Below are 16,625 nucleotides of genomic sequence, written 5' to 3'. Positions count from 1 at the left end.
ATAGAATTAGCTACGTCTTTTTAAAGAGAGGCGATACTAACAAAACTTTGAAATCAGTAAAAATTTAGTAACTCATCCTGTTCAAACTTTTTTGCTCCACCACCACAACAACAGCAAGCAAATAGTAGTAAAACTGAGGGCCAGCAAAGTTTAATTGAATTTCCTCACATCACAGAGCTGATTAATGTTAAAGGTAATATTCAAACTTAGATCCTTTGCAACATAATTGAAATCTCTTTTCTCTTAGACTGCAAACTCTGACAGGTCTTTCTTTCTATGAGTTACTCATTAACATTGTTCCTCGTTGGGGACCTCAGTCACCCCAATTAATGCGTTCCTGAAACTTTTGTCTAATCCTGATTCAGATAGTGATTTTTAAAAAGAGATTTTATAAGATAGCTTCTCAGTATTTCAGATGAGCTCTTTAGGTGCCGTATTTTGGCACCAATGTTTTAAGATAGCACAGTACCTAATCTATATAAACAATGAATTAGTTCAGGACAGACTGGCATTTGGGAGATGGACTAGATTTTTTTTTTTTCTATTCTTCATCGTGGGAACATTTAATACTTACCTAGGGACACATTCATAGGTCTGGGGAGTGTTTTTTGCTGGGAGAAGGGGTCAAGAGCATGACCACTTATGTCCTTGTTTATCAGGGAGGCAGCTGTAAATCTGAGACGACTGAGAAATGATTAACAGAAGCCCCTCCCAAAGCCCATCTCATTCGCTGGCGTGCTCCAGACTGGACAGTAGCAATGATCAATTGCATTTAACTCCAGTTTCTGAAAGACATGGAGACACGGTTGGGCTTAAAAGTGTATCTCTTCTTGTTTTTCACAGCTCAGGGACACTAAGTATAGGAGTCTCCGCTTAACTTTCAGAGAATTCACAGATACTTGATTTCTCAACTTTAAGAAACATAGTAGAAAGCACTGAAGGTTGGAAGCCAGGGTATGAGTAGGAATGAAGAGTCAAACCACATTAAACAAATTAGTTAAAATCCCGGAGGAACTCTGCAGGCTAGGTGTAGCAGTGTGGGGAAATTCTAGGCAGACTGCTAGGGAAGAAAAGTCATCAATAGTCTTGTGTCTTGTATTTCTGTGAAACCTTAGAGCTACAGTACCAACACAGAAGACAAGATGTGTCCGGTGACGCAATAGTGGCATGACTGTTGTCTTGGTTAGTGTTTCCATTCCTGTAATGAAGCACCATTGCCAAAAACAACTTGTGGGTGAAACAGGTTTATCTCATCTTATGTCTTATAGTCCATCTTCCAATCAGGGCAGGATTCTGGAATCAGGAACTGATGCAGTGGCCAAGGAGGAGTGATGAGTGCTGGCTTACTCTTCAGCTTGTTTTCTATCTATCAATCTTTAGTCCTTCCTTCTTTTCTTTATTTTTGTTATTGTTTTTTGTTTGCTTGTTTGTTTAGTTTTTTGAGACAGGATTTCTTTGTGTAGTCCTAGATTCCCTGGAACTAGCTCTGTATACAAGGCTGACCTCCAACTCATAGCAATCTGCCTGCCTCTTCCTCTGGAATACTAGATTAATGGTGTGTGCCACTATTGCCCAGCTCAACCTGCTTTCTTAGGAAAATCAACTCAGGGGTAGCATTACTTACAATGGACTGCACCCTCCCACATCAATCACTAATTGAGAAAATTCACTACAGGCCAATCTGGTGGGGTGTTTCTTAACCGAAGTTCCTTATTCCAAATGACTCTAGCCTGTGTCAAGTGGACAGAAAAACTTGCCAGCGGGGGTCTTGTGTGAGTGAACAGCTATTTTCTGATTGGACTGTAGGGCTGTCCCACGTGAAGAATTCATGTTTTGCTATTCTAAAGCTAATCAAAGGTCCATGGCCTGGGAGCTCATAGACCCTATGAGGAACCTATTCTTGTGCGGTTTTTTGTTTTTGCTTTGTTTTTTGTTTTTTACACTATGTCAAAATACCTTCCAAATAATTATGTTTATACACATGGGTTAGTGCTGCTCTCAAATTTGAACAAAAAAACTGGTTTGCAGTGTGTGGTGATGTGCAGAGACACATAATAGGTTAAAGTTTAAGAATAAGTGATTGTTGAGTGTTCAGCCCTAAAAGGCACCTCTATATTACCCCCTTTCCAAATATCACAGAAGATGGTGCAGAAAACAAAAGAATAGGAAGAAATGTTCCGAAAACCTGTGCTCTGTACATGAAATGTGTGGGACACCCCAAACTCCCAGCAGCAGCGACTTCCTGCACAAGACCATTACAAGATCCATTAACCTTCATCATGGGTAGATAAAGGACTCAGAGAACTCACCCTCCCTGAGGCCTTCTAGGCATGTAAGGGTTGGCAATGGAAAGGGAACTGTATTCCTCAGTGTTGCAGCCACTTGTCAGTTGCCTTTATTCAACTAAATACCCCACACATGCATATGCAGATGACTCTGATTAAATTCAGCGGGCCACAAACAAAGACATAAAGGTAGGAGGGAGATTTGTTAGTAAGAAAAAGAGATACACTAGGAAAGGGAAAGAGATAGGAGAGGAAAATGGGAGGATATGATCTATACACTGTATTATGAAATTGTGAAAGAGTAAATAGAAAAATATATTGGATGGAAAAATAAAACAGTTGTGAAAAAAGAGAATTGTTCAGTTGTTTCCCATTGAGTCACTATTAGAATCCTTTGCTACCTTTCTCCCAATACATACATACTTGCTTACAAACGGCCCCAAAGATTTCTGCTTGTCAGTTTGCTTCTTTTCTGCTCTGTTTTACATTTCTTAATGTCATTTAGTTGTGGGTCAGGGTTGTTCAAGAGACTCCCTGAACATTATAGGCTATTGCTGTTGCCCTCGGTTGCTCACACCAAGTCAAAGGTATGTGGGGCACAGTGGCTCACACGTGTAATCCCAGGACTTGATGAGGCAGGGACATGTGGATGTCTGTAAATTCAAGGCTAGCCTGGTCTACAAAGGAAGTTTAGGATAGCCAAGGCTGTCTCTTAAAAAAAAAAAAAAAAAAAAAAAAAAAAAAGCCAAAACCAAAACAACAACAAAACCCCCACAACTCAAAAAGGTGGAAGGTAAGTCTGAAGGAGAGAAACCTGTTCCTTAGGATCCCAAGTGTGGGATCGGAATGGTCTTGTGAGAGAACAGGTGATGTTAATTCACTAGAGGAGCAACCACCTCGTGCATGAGCTTAATTGCTACCAGATGAAAAAGATCCTGTGAACAGACTCTGGGAGGAGATATAGAAATGAGCCCAGAACTGGCAGAAGGGGGATTGGAGACTTGGGATAGATTTGGCTGTTCATTGCTGCCCTTCAAGACGCTCCTAGAGCAAACCGCTCCAGGGAGGGCTTCAGAGCTCTGGCTCCTACTGAGGCTCTGGGGTCTGGTTACCCTGGTTCTAGTGGAAGAAATCCTGTGTCTCCCAATCAGAGAATCGTTCCTCGGAACTGATATCCTTAAGGTTTTGTTATTGTGTCCATTAATCCTTATTTCCTACTCTTTTGGTTAATGGGGTTATAATTGACGTAGGCTCTGCCACTAAGTTGATAATAAAATATTTTGGTTAAGAAAATACAATCTATGTAAGTCTCTGTTGCTGAACACACCACGAACTTCAGATGCGGGACCCAGAGGACCCACTCAACAAGAGGGAAACCGTGCTTGGTACTGGAAAACCTAGCCAACTACCCAGGGCTAATGAGGTTATGGATCTTGAAGGAGAACGTATAACTGCCACTGTATTAAACCAACATAATCCCTAACTATATTCTACATATTTGTCCTAAACCCACAGAAAAACGTAGCACTTGTTACTTACCGAGGAAACTTTTCTTTTCAAGAGGCAAAAGGCCAGTAGGGAAAACCACAATCAGTCCCCAGAGGTACAGCCACAACACAACTCCCACAACTAAGGGTCAACAGAGGGTGGAAACATTGTAAGAGCCATAGGAACAGGGAGTTTCCTGTAAGACTGTGTTTTCCAGGAAGGTCAGAAGCTACACCTGTAAAGTCTAACCCTTACTGCCTAAGCATGAGTTGAAGAAGGACAATACATACAGGCATGCTAAGGTGGATGGAAGAAAGACTACAAGGCCATGGTCTTACAGAAAGAACTGCAGGTAACCAAGCAATGCTGAGAGCAGAAATAGTCTTCTCCAGGGGAAAGTATACCAATTGGTTATTTGATATCAAATGGTCAACCCTGAAAACATACATACAAGTAACATTATACAAACTGAGCAGGTTGTATTTATGTATTTGGGTATGTATGTAAGTAGCAAATATGTTACATACATGTATACAGCTAATGAGAAATAGGACATGAATTCGAAACAGCATGAAGTGGTATATGAAAGGTTTTAGAGAGAAGAAAGGGAAAGGAAAAATAATGTAATTATTTATAAATTCAAACAATAAAAAAATTTAAAAATTAAATTGGGTCAATCAATCAATGTTTGTTTCAGGATAGCATCAAACAGTGGAGGCTTTATTTACTCACATTTCTCTAGTATTTGCAACAATAGCAAAATTATACTTGGACAAGTACCAGTGATGTTGCAGGCACTGCCTAAATCCTGAGTCACCTGTAAAGGACATGTCCAGATATTTATAATGATCTCATTGTTCAGCTGAGCATGTGGATCTCTGAGAGGCTAAAGCAGTCTTCCGAGGCCACTCAGCAGGCAAGTGACTCTCAGGACTCTACTGCCAAAGGACTTGTTTGGGCTCTTGCTAGACTTAGAGCTGAGGCAGTCTTACCCCTGCCCCTCCCACCTGAGACTGCCACTTGCTGTCCCCTAGCAGCTCCAGGGGTGGTCATCATCATTATAATCTCGGAGCTGCATCAAAGACTCGGTGGCCCCGTGGATTCAACTGCAGGTTGAGAAAAGCAAATAGCGAGCGTTCATTTTCAGCCTTTATGGGGATCTTTTCATCTTCAAAGTCCTTTGTGAATATTAAACAATTAATCCCGCTGGAAAGCACTAGGCACCCGGGGAAAGAGAAGTTTCCATTAGTGTTGAAACATTCCTATTGCCGCGAGGGAACTTCTGCCTTTCAGACCTGCTTCTAAAGTCAGAAACTATTTCCACAGACAGGAAGCACACTTCCTTTCCATGTTTCTCGCAGGTAGACGCAGAAGCTGTGGGACATCTACGCATAGTGCCCTTCAAGCTTCTTTGAGGAGTTATAAAGCTTTGCTCCCTCAACACAGGTGCACAGACACACATGGCATGCACACATGCACACACACTTAGACGTCTGTGCACACTGCACATGCACACAAATCTATAGTTTCAATGAGGAATCATAGGTTGATGGCAGGTATGTGTACCGCCAGGTGGGTACTGATCTAGCAAATGACACAGAGAGGAGACTTTTCACTTATAACTAATGTCATAACAATGCTGTTGTCCCTGTGGTACTAACTGAAAAGCTGATTGCTAATATTGCAACCAAGGGACAAGTCAATTGATCAGGGCACATTGTGAGTGTTGTACTACAGGGCTACACTATTCCTTTGTGACTACCAGGGCAATGCGTGCTAAGCACGTCTGCTGAATATCAGCCAGCTACTGGTTACAAATCACAAGTCAGCACAATGAGGTTCTCATCCAGCAGTTGTAGATGATGTCTGAGAATGTGGTTTTTAAAATTCACGTTTACTGGTGTGTGTGTCTGTGTGTGTGTGTGTGTGTGCGTGTGTGTGTGTATGTGTGTGTGTGTATGTGTGTGTGTTTGCGTGTGTGTGTGTATATGTGTGTGTGTATGTGTGAATGTGTGTGTGTACGTGTGTGTGTGTGTGAGAGAGAGAGAGAGAGGGAGAGAGGGAGAGAGAGAGAGAGGAGAGAGACATGTATGGGTGTTTGTGCTTAAATTAGATGAGTATTTTGACACACTTGTAGTTAAAAGCACCACAACTACATAACACTGATTCACAGGTGTAAATGAAATAATGAGGACAGAAAACACTAGTCTATATTTACCATTTCTGTTATGACACCTGTAATGTACTGGATAGTATATGCCCTTATATATTCCCCTCCCCACCTCTATAATACTCAGCTTGGTTAGTGTGGGGGTTATAAAATTTACTACACCATTCATCTATAACACACACACACACACACACACACACACACACAGAGAGAGAGAACATGAAGGTTTTATAAAGTTTATGTTCTATTTAAGGACAGGACTTTAACATGAATAGTAGCTGTTAAATCCATAGTGGCAGGTCTAATGAAAGTTCATAAAAGGGACCATTCCTGAAAACATTTTAGAAGATATGAGCAAGAAAGGCATCAGAGAGAAAAAGTCATGTGAGGGTATCTTTTTTTTAAGTTTGGGGGGAATTTACTATATAGTTAAAAATGTTCTAGGGGGGTCATATGAAGATGGAGGACATACAAAGTCATAGAGATGGAAGACACTAGGGGATGCAAGTATGTAGTAGGGAGGCAAGCACACAGGAGGAGACGGGAACTAATGCTTCTTCACCGTGACACAGTGGGCACTTACACAGTACCCATAACTGATGATGAAGAAGAGCCCAGGACACACTATTCTGGCTACCTGGGGCCACTGGAATGAAATACTGTGTGCTTGCTCAGCCAGCTTTTCAGCTAGCATACCTTGTAGAACTTGTATTATTTCTGGGAAAGCTCAGGTCTGACCATATGTATTGCGTGTCACTCAGAGATATTCTTTTCCATGTGAAATCCTGGGCTAATTTGTAGACAGCTTCTGTTGTTACTAATCTATTTCATTGCAGCCTTTTTAAACTTATGCTTATTTTGCTTTGGCCTAATCATCTTTAAGCTTTCTTGCAACCTCCCTTCCCCTTACTAGTTTACAGATCTACTGATCAATTTTGAACTTATTTTTAAAGATTTATTTTATCTTTATTTGTGTATGTGTGTGCAATGCTATGCATATACATGTCTGCTGCAGGTGTATGGAATGCTGTGTGTATATATGCTGTGTGTGTGTGTGTGTGTGTGTGTGTGTGTGTGTGTGTGTGTGTGTGCGCGCATATATGTGTACTCTCTCTGTCTTCTATCTCTCTCTGTGTTTGTGTGTATATGTGTTCTCTGTCTCTCTCTGTCTCTCTGTCTCATCTCTCTGTCTCTCTGTGTCTGTGTCTGTGTCTGTGTCTGTCTGTCTGTCTCTCTCTCTCTCTCTCTCTCTGTGTGTGTGTGTGTGTGTGTGTGCATATGGGTTCCTGCAGAGGGTTGAAAAAGGCATCAGACCCCTTAAAGCTGGACACTCAATAATCTGGGATAGAGTAAGGCTGAAGGCAGTGAGATGAAGTGGAAGGTCATTCCAGAAGTGTAAGGAGATATGAGCACCTTGGTTGGCATGAGGAAAAGATGGTGGCTTGGCCCAGTCGCCACCATACATGTGAGATGACCTAAACAAAGGCAGTGTGGGGAAGAGTGTAAAAAAAATCAGTCAGAATATGTTTTGAGTGATCTTTTAGGGCGTAAAATCTTAAGCTACATTTGAGATTTAATTTCTAGACTCAGTAAATTTACAATTTGCTTGCTCAGCCCATCCCCACACACTCACTCCTAAGCTCACTGAAACAGCTAAATAATTAAATCCTGAACCGCTTTTAGGATATGCTTTGTTGTGAAAACACATCTGCTACATGTTGGGGGAGCCCTTCCCAGCAGATGTTCTTCCCTTTGACTTGTTTGTTTATCTGTGGAAATGAGCATCTTAACTATCCTTTCCTTCGAAGTTTAATACAAAGGGATCCTTCTTACACTCCTTCACTTTGCCCCTCATGGTCTTCTTTCATCAAACTATTAAAGGCATACGCTGTGTAGCTAATTATTTTCCCCTTACTACTGTGCACTGTTGCAAGAGAAGGCGAAACCTGGCTCTGAACAGAGCTCCCTGGGAATCATTTGCACACAGTGCTCTCTTGCCTAAAACAATAAGAACAACAAACAACAAACCAGAGTGTTTATGGTGGAAACCACTGGGACTATGGACTTTCTCAGTAGTCAAATGGAATACCACCTATTCTTTGAGAAGATAACAACTACATTTAAAGTATGACCTACTTACTAAGAAGGATCTAGAGTAAATGACAACAACCAAAACCAACAAAACAAAATGAAACAAAACAAAAAAACTAGACTGTAGATTTTGATAATAAGCAAAAAAGGGTTTTCTTTAAAAAATGCAATTTGGACAAGATTAGGTGTTATAGGAAAGCGAGCAGGCACACAGTCTTCAATAGGGTCTTCCTAAAGATCCTGGCCACAAGGAAACACTTACTAAACATCAGGAGATACTAATAGTCCTGAATTTATTGGTACCTCTTGGTTAAAGAGCCCCTTAGGGAACCTGTAAGAGAGGCATTTTCTTTCAGATTCTGCACAGAGATGGCCAATATTATATTGACTCAATAAAATGACTCAACAAAGTTGTCTTTAAGACCCAGATGAGGGAGGAAGAACAGGAAATTTTAATTAAGCCAAATATGGTATTGTGTTGATGCATGAGAAGTTATAGAGAGTATCTTTCAATTTTGTGCAAAAGTCATAACATCAATAAAGGAAACACAGTTTTTGTATTTAGTAAATGTAAGATCGGTATTTGCTTCCATATGGAGTCACATTTAATGCCACTAAAGTCCAAGAAAATGAGATTTTAATTATGGTGCACTTTCCTTAACATCGTTTAGCTTATATTTTGTACATCGATGCCCTATTAAAGAAGCATTATATTCTAAAAGGAAACTAGCTTACTTTTTGTTCCTATAGGAAGAAAACATTTTTCTTTCCACCTAAATATTTGTAGAACACACCCCGCCCATACTTGAAATCCATGTTCTTGCCAGGATGTGTCTGAGAATAAACCCATTTGTGGCTCCCTGTGCTTGGTGCTTGCTTTCCATCTGCTTGTTCAGGTCCTTGTGGGAGGAAATGTCATCTCTCAAATCCTTCATCACTGCTTGCTAAATTTATTATCTTTCTTTTCTTTTCAGGTAAAGCAGGTACCCAGAAGAAGGCATCAGAGTCAAAGTTACAGGCAGTTATGTCTTGCCCAGTGTGGGTGCTGAGACCAAGCCTGGGTCCCCTGCGAGCACGTGGCCTTGACTGCTAAACTACCTGTCTAGCTCGGCAGCCCTCTATATTCAGGCTTTTCTTTTCCCTGAGCGTCCTCTGCCATTCTGATGTGGATTCCCACACTCTCATCCCTTGAGCCCCCATTTGCTTTAAACTTCCGTTGCCCTCGTGCCGCTGCCACGTTTGGATTCTTTCATTCACCCAACCTCCTTTCCTCCTTATTCATGGTTTTCTTAGACTGCTTTTCTTTGAGATATTTTACTTATATTTAGAAAAAAAAATTTTTGTGGCTTGAGTATTCAAAAATGATATTTATGTTTAGTGCGGGGTTGCAGTACAGCATTTTTGAAACCAGTTCTGCTGTTTTCTTAATCCCCTCTACTGGAAGTTAAATGTAATAACTCATCTCTGGGTTGTATTTCTCTTTAACTCCCATCTATTTCTCTAATACTTTCTTATCTTTGACAGCTGAGGACAGGGTAAGGAGCAAAGCTCCTCGCCCGTGTCCAAGGTTTCATGTTTGTCTCGTAAATGGCTTAGTTCTGCGGAATTGAGCTAGGACTGTCTCCATCTTCAACACATACCTGATAATATTTTGTCTCATCTCCTGCACTTTCACTGGAGTCTATTAACTTAAGTTTAAAATGACTAAGAATCCTCCCAAGATTCACAGCATTTTCAGGAGAAGTGAGCATCTGCCCTGTTCAGTGTGTGCATGGGCGGCATGAGGATGGAAGGACACTGCTAGGCTCCGAGCTGCTGGCATGCCAGATGCCATTTCAAACTGGAAGCCACCCAGCAATGAGCATCTGTTCAATGCTTGGGCCATGGTTGGCAGCCTACATACAAATGAACCTTTGGAATAAAACTAGTTCATAATGTAAGAACTAAACACACTCTTAGTTACCTAATTTCTCTCATAATCATCCATATTTGAGTTCTAAACTAAAAAAAAAAAAAAGCAACATGCAAATGAAAAAAGACTACAATTTAGGATCAGTTCACATTTTGTAATAGCAAATTGAGGGTGAAAGGGGAAAACAGGATAAAAGAATAAGAAAATTCCATTATGCCCCCACATGTGTGTTTCTTCTTTAGATTAAGATAAAAAAAAAAAAAAAGTCATGAAAAGAGAAGGAAAGAAGGAAAGAGGGAGAGTGGAGTGGTGACCTGGAAGCACATTCTGAGGTTATGGGCATTGACTTGTCAAACTGCTGTCATAATTGTACAGACTGTCCCCAAAATTTATAAAGGAGCTGCTCTCATGGCCATCTGTGACGTTTAATGGTCCTCATTTGGTTCTTAGACCCATTCTAGATGCTGCCCTTCTTCACTCTGTCGTTTTGTTTGCTGTGCAGCACTACGGTTTGATGCGACAACATTTGCCTGCACTTGTTTTTGTTGCCTCAGCTTTTTAAAGTTTTGCACAAAATACCCTGCCCATGCTAATGCCATAAAGTGTCTCCTCTATGCTTTTTTTTTTTTTTTTTTTTTTTTAGCATTTTCTGCAACTGCAGTTTTCCTAATGGGACAAAACATGTGCAAACCATGCATCTGAGAAGGGTTAGTATCTAAAATATATATGGAATTCAAGTTATTATCATGAAAATTAGAAAGTCCAACATAGCATGGATAAATAAACTGCAGTTCTCAAAATAAGACATGGAAATGACAAAAAAAAGCCTATGAAACAATGAATACCGTTGTGAAACATCATGAGAAAGTCACTTGAATCCACAGTGAGACTTTATTTTGTCACAATTAGAATTTCCATTGTAAAAACAATAAAAGGCAGTAAGTGTTGGTGAGGCTACGCACACAAGAAAATCTTGCCCCGCTGTTGGTGGGGATATCTCTTAGTGTAGTCATTGTGGATTACAGTGTGGAAGCTTCTCAAACATTAAAAATGGAGCTAGCATGTGACCAAGTCATCCCTCTTTTAGATATTGGTCCACAGGAAATGAAGTCAGCATGAAAGTGAGACATCGGCCTTGCCATGTCTATTGAGGTACTGTTCCGAATGTGCAATGAATCTAAGCAACTGTCAGTGAATGAATGACTGAGCAAATATGGCACACACAAGACAGGAGAATGCTGTTCGCCCACTGCAGAGACTGGAGGGCTTTATGTAAAGTTAGGTTAAGTGGGCACCAAAGCCACACCCATGTGTGGTGATTACTAGAAACAAGAGTGGTGAGGACACGTGCTGGCTAAAGCATATGTCAGACAGAGGCAATCTCAGCAGACCTAGTTTACAGCAACATGACTGCAGTTAATGCTGAAACATGGGACATTCTTAAGAAAGCCTTATTCATAATAGCCAGAACATGGAAACAGCCTAAGTGTCCTTCAGTAGAAGAGTGGATAAAGAAACTGTGGTACATATACACTATGGAATACTACTCAGCTATTAAAAACAAGGAATTCCCGAAATTTGTGGATAAATGGATTGAGCTAGAAATTATCATAATGAATGAGTTAACCCAGAAGCAGAAAGAATCAAATGGTATATACTCACTTATATCTGCATACTAGCCCAAGGGGCATGTCCCACGAAAGCCTTCACTTACCAGGAAACTGGGACAGAGGGGAAGGCATCCTATTGGGACTCTAAATGAGAGACGCATGGGAGAATAGCAAAATAAAAGGATCCAGACGGTCCTAGAAATCTACAAGTAGAACAATATGATAGGCAGATTTGGGCCCAGGGGTCCCGCTCAAACTAAGGCACCAGCCAAGGACAATACAGGAGGTAAACTTTAAACCCCTTCCCAGAACTCTCCAATGATCAGAATATTCTCCACAGTTGAGTGGAGAGTGTGATATGACTTTCTCACGTACTCTGGTGCCTCACATTTGACCATGTCCCCTGGAGGGGGAGACCTGGTGGCACTCAGAGGAAGGACAGCAGGTAGCCAAGAAGAGACTTGATACCCTATGAGAATATATAGGGGAAGGTAATCCCCCCAGGAACAGTCATAGGGGAGGGGAATAATGAGAAAAAAAAGGGGGGGGGAGGAATGGGAGGATACAAGGGATGGGATAAACATTGAGATGTAACAAGAATAAATTAATAAAAAAAAAGAAAAAAAAAGAAATGTAAAGAGAGTGCATGGAATGTGCTCTTGCCACAAAATATCTACACAAACTGATGTTTATGTAAATCTAACCACTTTACAACATTATACTGTATATTAAAATGCAACATTCTTTGTCAAGCTAACATCATAATACTAAGTTTTAAATTAGTAACTAATGTTTTTTTTTTTTTTTTTTAATGGAACCTGTTCTTATCATCTCATCTGGTGGTATGTGAGCAATTGGCAGGCACGGGACAGAGGGCTGCCCTTGCAGTGTGAATACAAGCCAGCTGTCCAGCTTCTTCTACCAACTCACACTCACAGGACAACTACACACCTTCCTTCTTTGAAGCCCTTTCTTATGATGGTTTATGGTTTAAGTTCAGCAACAAAAAAGAATCAGATTGAGAGATGAGCCATTAATCCTTTCTTGTTGTTATTTTAGTTTTTATTTGTTTTGTTTTTGAGACAGGGCTCGTCTATGTAGCCTAGGCTGTCCTGGATTCCCATTGTAGACCAGGCTGGCCTCAAACTCACAGAGATCCACCTGCCTCTGCCTCCCTGAGTGCTGAGATTATGGGTGAGCACCATGGTGCCTGGCTAATTCTTTGTTTTTAATTAATTAAACCATTTCTCTTATATTCATACATGTGTAAAATACACAATGTTTTCACTTTCCACACCTGTAAACCTCTCCTCCCTGCTACTAACTCCTTTCCCCCATTGGGACTTTTTTGGTTTGTGATATACCGAGCTTAACCAAAGCTTTCTTTGTGACTATGGGTTTGGATCTACCCTTTAGAACTGGATGAGCTCACTAGTAAGCACACACCTGATGACAATGACTCCTCCTGGCTCAGAATCCTTCAGGAGCCAATAGTTCAGCAGGAGATGGATGGGTGAGGCCCTTCTTCATCCTAATTTCTGACAGAGGCAGCCTTTTGCAAGTCCAGAGAAGGGAACCATAGCTACTCTGGTGAACTCATGATTCTTTTTAAATTGTTTATTTATTTTTATTTTATGTGCATTGATGTTTTTCCCAAATGCATGTCTGTGTGAGGCTGTCAGATCTCCTGGAATTGGATTTATGGACAGTTGTGAGCTGCCACGTGGGTGCTGGGAAACAAACCCAGGTCTTCTGGAAGAGCAGCCAGTGCTCTTAACCACTGAGCCATCTCTCCATCCCACAAACCCATAATTATTCATGAACAGTTATAGGATGTTTTCAGAGATAACAGTTTTTTTTATTTTTTATCTATCTTTAAAAATCTAATGGCTACTGAGGAAGGGAAAGTCAGTTTTCTTCACCAATGTGGCCCCCTAGATGCTTACCAATTCATGAGTGGATGGCCCTAGATCTGTGCACATTACGGGGACTAAACAGACTCAATGGGAAAAAACAGACCCTAGTACACATGAGCTTGAGAGAGAGCGAGAGAGTAGTGGTAGGGGCAGTATGAGAGGAGTTGAAGGGAAGAGCATATAAGGCAAATTTGCTCAAAACACATTGTATGCATATATGAAATTCTTAAAAAAGAAAAAAAAAAATAAGCCAAGCTAACACATTGTTCATCTTCCTAGGGCAAAGCCTCTGAGCAAAGTGCTTTCAAATGTACCTTTAGCGAGTGTATTGTAGTTGTTCTGGCTTGATTATGGCTGCTGCAACCCTGAGAGTGTGCGTTGTGGGCTTCTGGAACTGGAGATCAGCCATTGCAAAAGTAATTGGGACAAATGTCAGGAACCAGCAGAAGTTTGCCTCCACAGTCAAGCTGTGGGGCTTTGAAGAATCAGTGAATGGGAGGAAGCTGACAGACATCATAAATCACTACCACAAAAATGTCAAATATCTTCCAGGACACAAGCTGCCAGAAAATGTGGTTGCCACCCCAAATCTCAGTGAGGCAGTACACGATGCCGATCTACTGATGTTCACCACCCCGCAACAGTTCATTCACAAAATCTGTAATGAGATTATGGGCAGGGTGCCCAAGAAGGCTCTGGGCATCATCTGCATCGAGGGCTTAGATGAAGGCCCAGGAGAGCTGAAGCTCATCTCTGACATCATTCGAGAAAAGACAGGGATGGAGATCAGCGTGCTGACGGGGGGCTAATACAGCCAGCGAAGTGGCTGCCGGGAAGTTTTGTGAGGCCACTTTTGGCAGCAAAGTCATTCAGAATGGCCGCCTCTTCAAAGAGCTGCAGCAGACCCCCAACTTCTGCATCACTGCGGTGGACGATGCTGATGCTGTGGAACTCTGTGGAGTACTGAAAAGCATCGTTGCTATGGGAGCCACCTTCTGCGATGGCCTTTACTGCGGGAACAACAGTAAGGCTGCCGTCATCTGCTTTGGCCTTGTAGTGAAAGATCACTTTCACTAGGATCTTCTGCAAGGGTCAGGCAGCTGTGGCTACCTTCCTGGAGAGCTGCGGCTTGGCCCACCTCATCACTACCTGCTATGGACAGAATGACTGCAAGGTGGCCAAGACCTTCTTCGGAACTGGAAAGAGTATTGGAAAACTAGAGAAAGGGGTGCTGAATGGGCAGATGCTTCAAGGCGTTGAGACCTCTGCCTCAGTGTACCGCTTCCTCAAGCAGAAGGGGCTTCTAGACAAGTTTCCATTGCTCACAACAGTGTATCAGATTTGCTATGAGCGCAGACCTCCCACAGAGATGCTAACCTACCTCCAGAGCCACCCTGCACGCATATGAATGATATCTGGCAACGGCTAGGACAGCTCTGCCTCACCTACAGGGGATCGTGCGGGGCGATGATGATGACGACGGTGACTACACTTGGAAACCAGGACCCTATTTGATCATAATATAAAATACTAAATACATATGAAGTTATGAGAGGAGGTTCATTGGATGATGTGTATTTTGTAGCAGCTAAACACAGTTATGAATGCGTGTGTTCCTTTCTTATCGTGTATGCTTCTATTATCCAGTCACCCCCCTGAGACTGGCTAAGACATCACTGGGACTCCTTGACTTCTAGTTAGTTAGTTATGAATGCTATAAGCCACCTTTTTGGAGGCCAAGGGGTCATTTTCAGCCAAGGGAGATGTATGTGTGACTAAGAGTCCCCAGTTTAGCAGTATCAGGCCCACTCTTAGCAATCCAGGACACTATAAGGCTGTGTTTTAGTATCAATCCCCCCACCAAGTTCACGGCGCCTACTACAATTTAAGAGCCACCATGCTAGAGGATGTATTTGAGTGTGACCTTGTTTGAACAGTGGTCTATGGATGAGATCCTAGATATAAACTGTCCCAGGGTCTAGTGGCTGTTCCAGGTGACTTTGGGAACAGCTGCGTCATACAGTGCTCAGAAGGTGTACACTGGATGCTAGGATCTCGGTAGAACCTGTTAATCCAGGAAGTCCCAAACACTTTAGACTGTGGAGGTTATTTTTAACAAGGGATTTTGAAGTTTCTAGGGAACACTGATGTAAGGTGACCCTCATTTTATGCAGAAAAGAATGAGATGAGTAAATGCACATGGCATTGCTTTTTCTTTGTAGCCTAAGCTGACCTCAAACATGTCATATTCTTCCTTTGTCTCTTGAGTTGCTTGAGTTACAAATGTATGCCACCATATCTAATAAGTGATGTAGTTTGGGGCCTTTCAAAGTTCAGTTCTGCCTTAAATCATTGAGTAAGCTTCTAAGTGATGCTTTCAGCTTTAGACAACCTTACAGCCTGAAATTCTCATTACACATTTAGTTCTATAACTAAAATGGTAATGACTAGTGTCTACCCATGACTGTTAAAAGAACACATAAATGTCATACTGTCATGTGATTTAGCTTGTGAGGGTTTTAGTTTCCCTCTTCCATCCTGGTTTGGCATGGTTTTCCACTTCTATAACTAAAAGGATCATAACGTTTTCTTGAAATTAAGAAGTACCCGGCCGGGCGTGGTGGTGCACGCCTTTAATCCCAGCACTCGGGAGGCAGAGGCAGGCGGATTGCTGTGAGTTCGAGGCCAGCCTGGTCTACAAAGTGAGTCCAGGATGGCCAAGGCTACACAGAGAAACCCTGTCTCGAAAAACAAACAAACAACAACAACAACAACAAAACAAAAAAAAAAAAAAAAAAAAAGAAGAAGAAGTACCTAAAGAAGAAATTTGGAGCATTTTACAGGCCAAGAAGGCACACAGCAGATTATATATTTCGGCAGTTTTAGTGTTTTTATGTCAATTAATTTTTATCTCCCAAACAATCTTTTTAAAGGTTTTTTACATTGATAACAAAGAATTACTTTTCAAAATATAAAAGGGGTTGCAAGCCAACTGTTATGTCTTTAAGGAAGAACAAGAAGAAACAGAAGGATGAATTTTGCATTGAACTTACTCTCTGGGTTTTGTATCTCCAGATCCTTTCTTTTTAAACGATTCTTCCTGTTTTAAAGTCTGTTGCTATCCATGTAGCGACATGGTCCTCAGCCTTCCTA

The 16,625-nt window shown here is 41.4% G+C and overlaps 1 pseudogene; it reads left to right on the top strand.

The window, feature by feature from the left end:
* Positions 1-13,822: 13,822 nt before the first annotated feature.
* Positions 13,823-14,880, top strand: LOC127201092 (glycerol-3-phosphate dehydrogenase 1-like protein; annotated as a pseudogene).
* Positions 14,881-16,625: the final 1,745 nt, after the last annotated feature.

This window comes from Acomys russatus, chromosome 17 (genome assembly GCF_903995435.1).
Source record: "Acomys russatus chromosome 17, mAcoRus1.1, whole genome shotgun sequence".
In the NCBI taxonomy this organism is placed as follows: domain Eukaryota; kingdom Metazoa; phylum Chordata; class Mammalia; order Rodentia; family Muridae; genus Acomys; species Acomys russatus.
The sequence above is the reverse complement of the archived record's forward strand: the minus strand, read 5'-3'. Positions and strand labels throughout refer to the sequence as shown.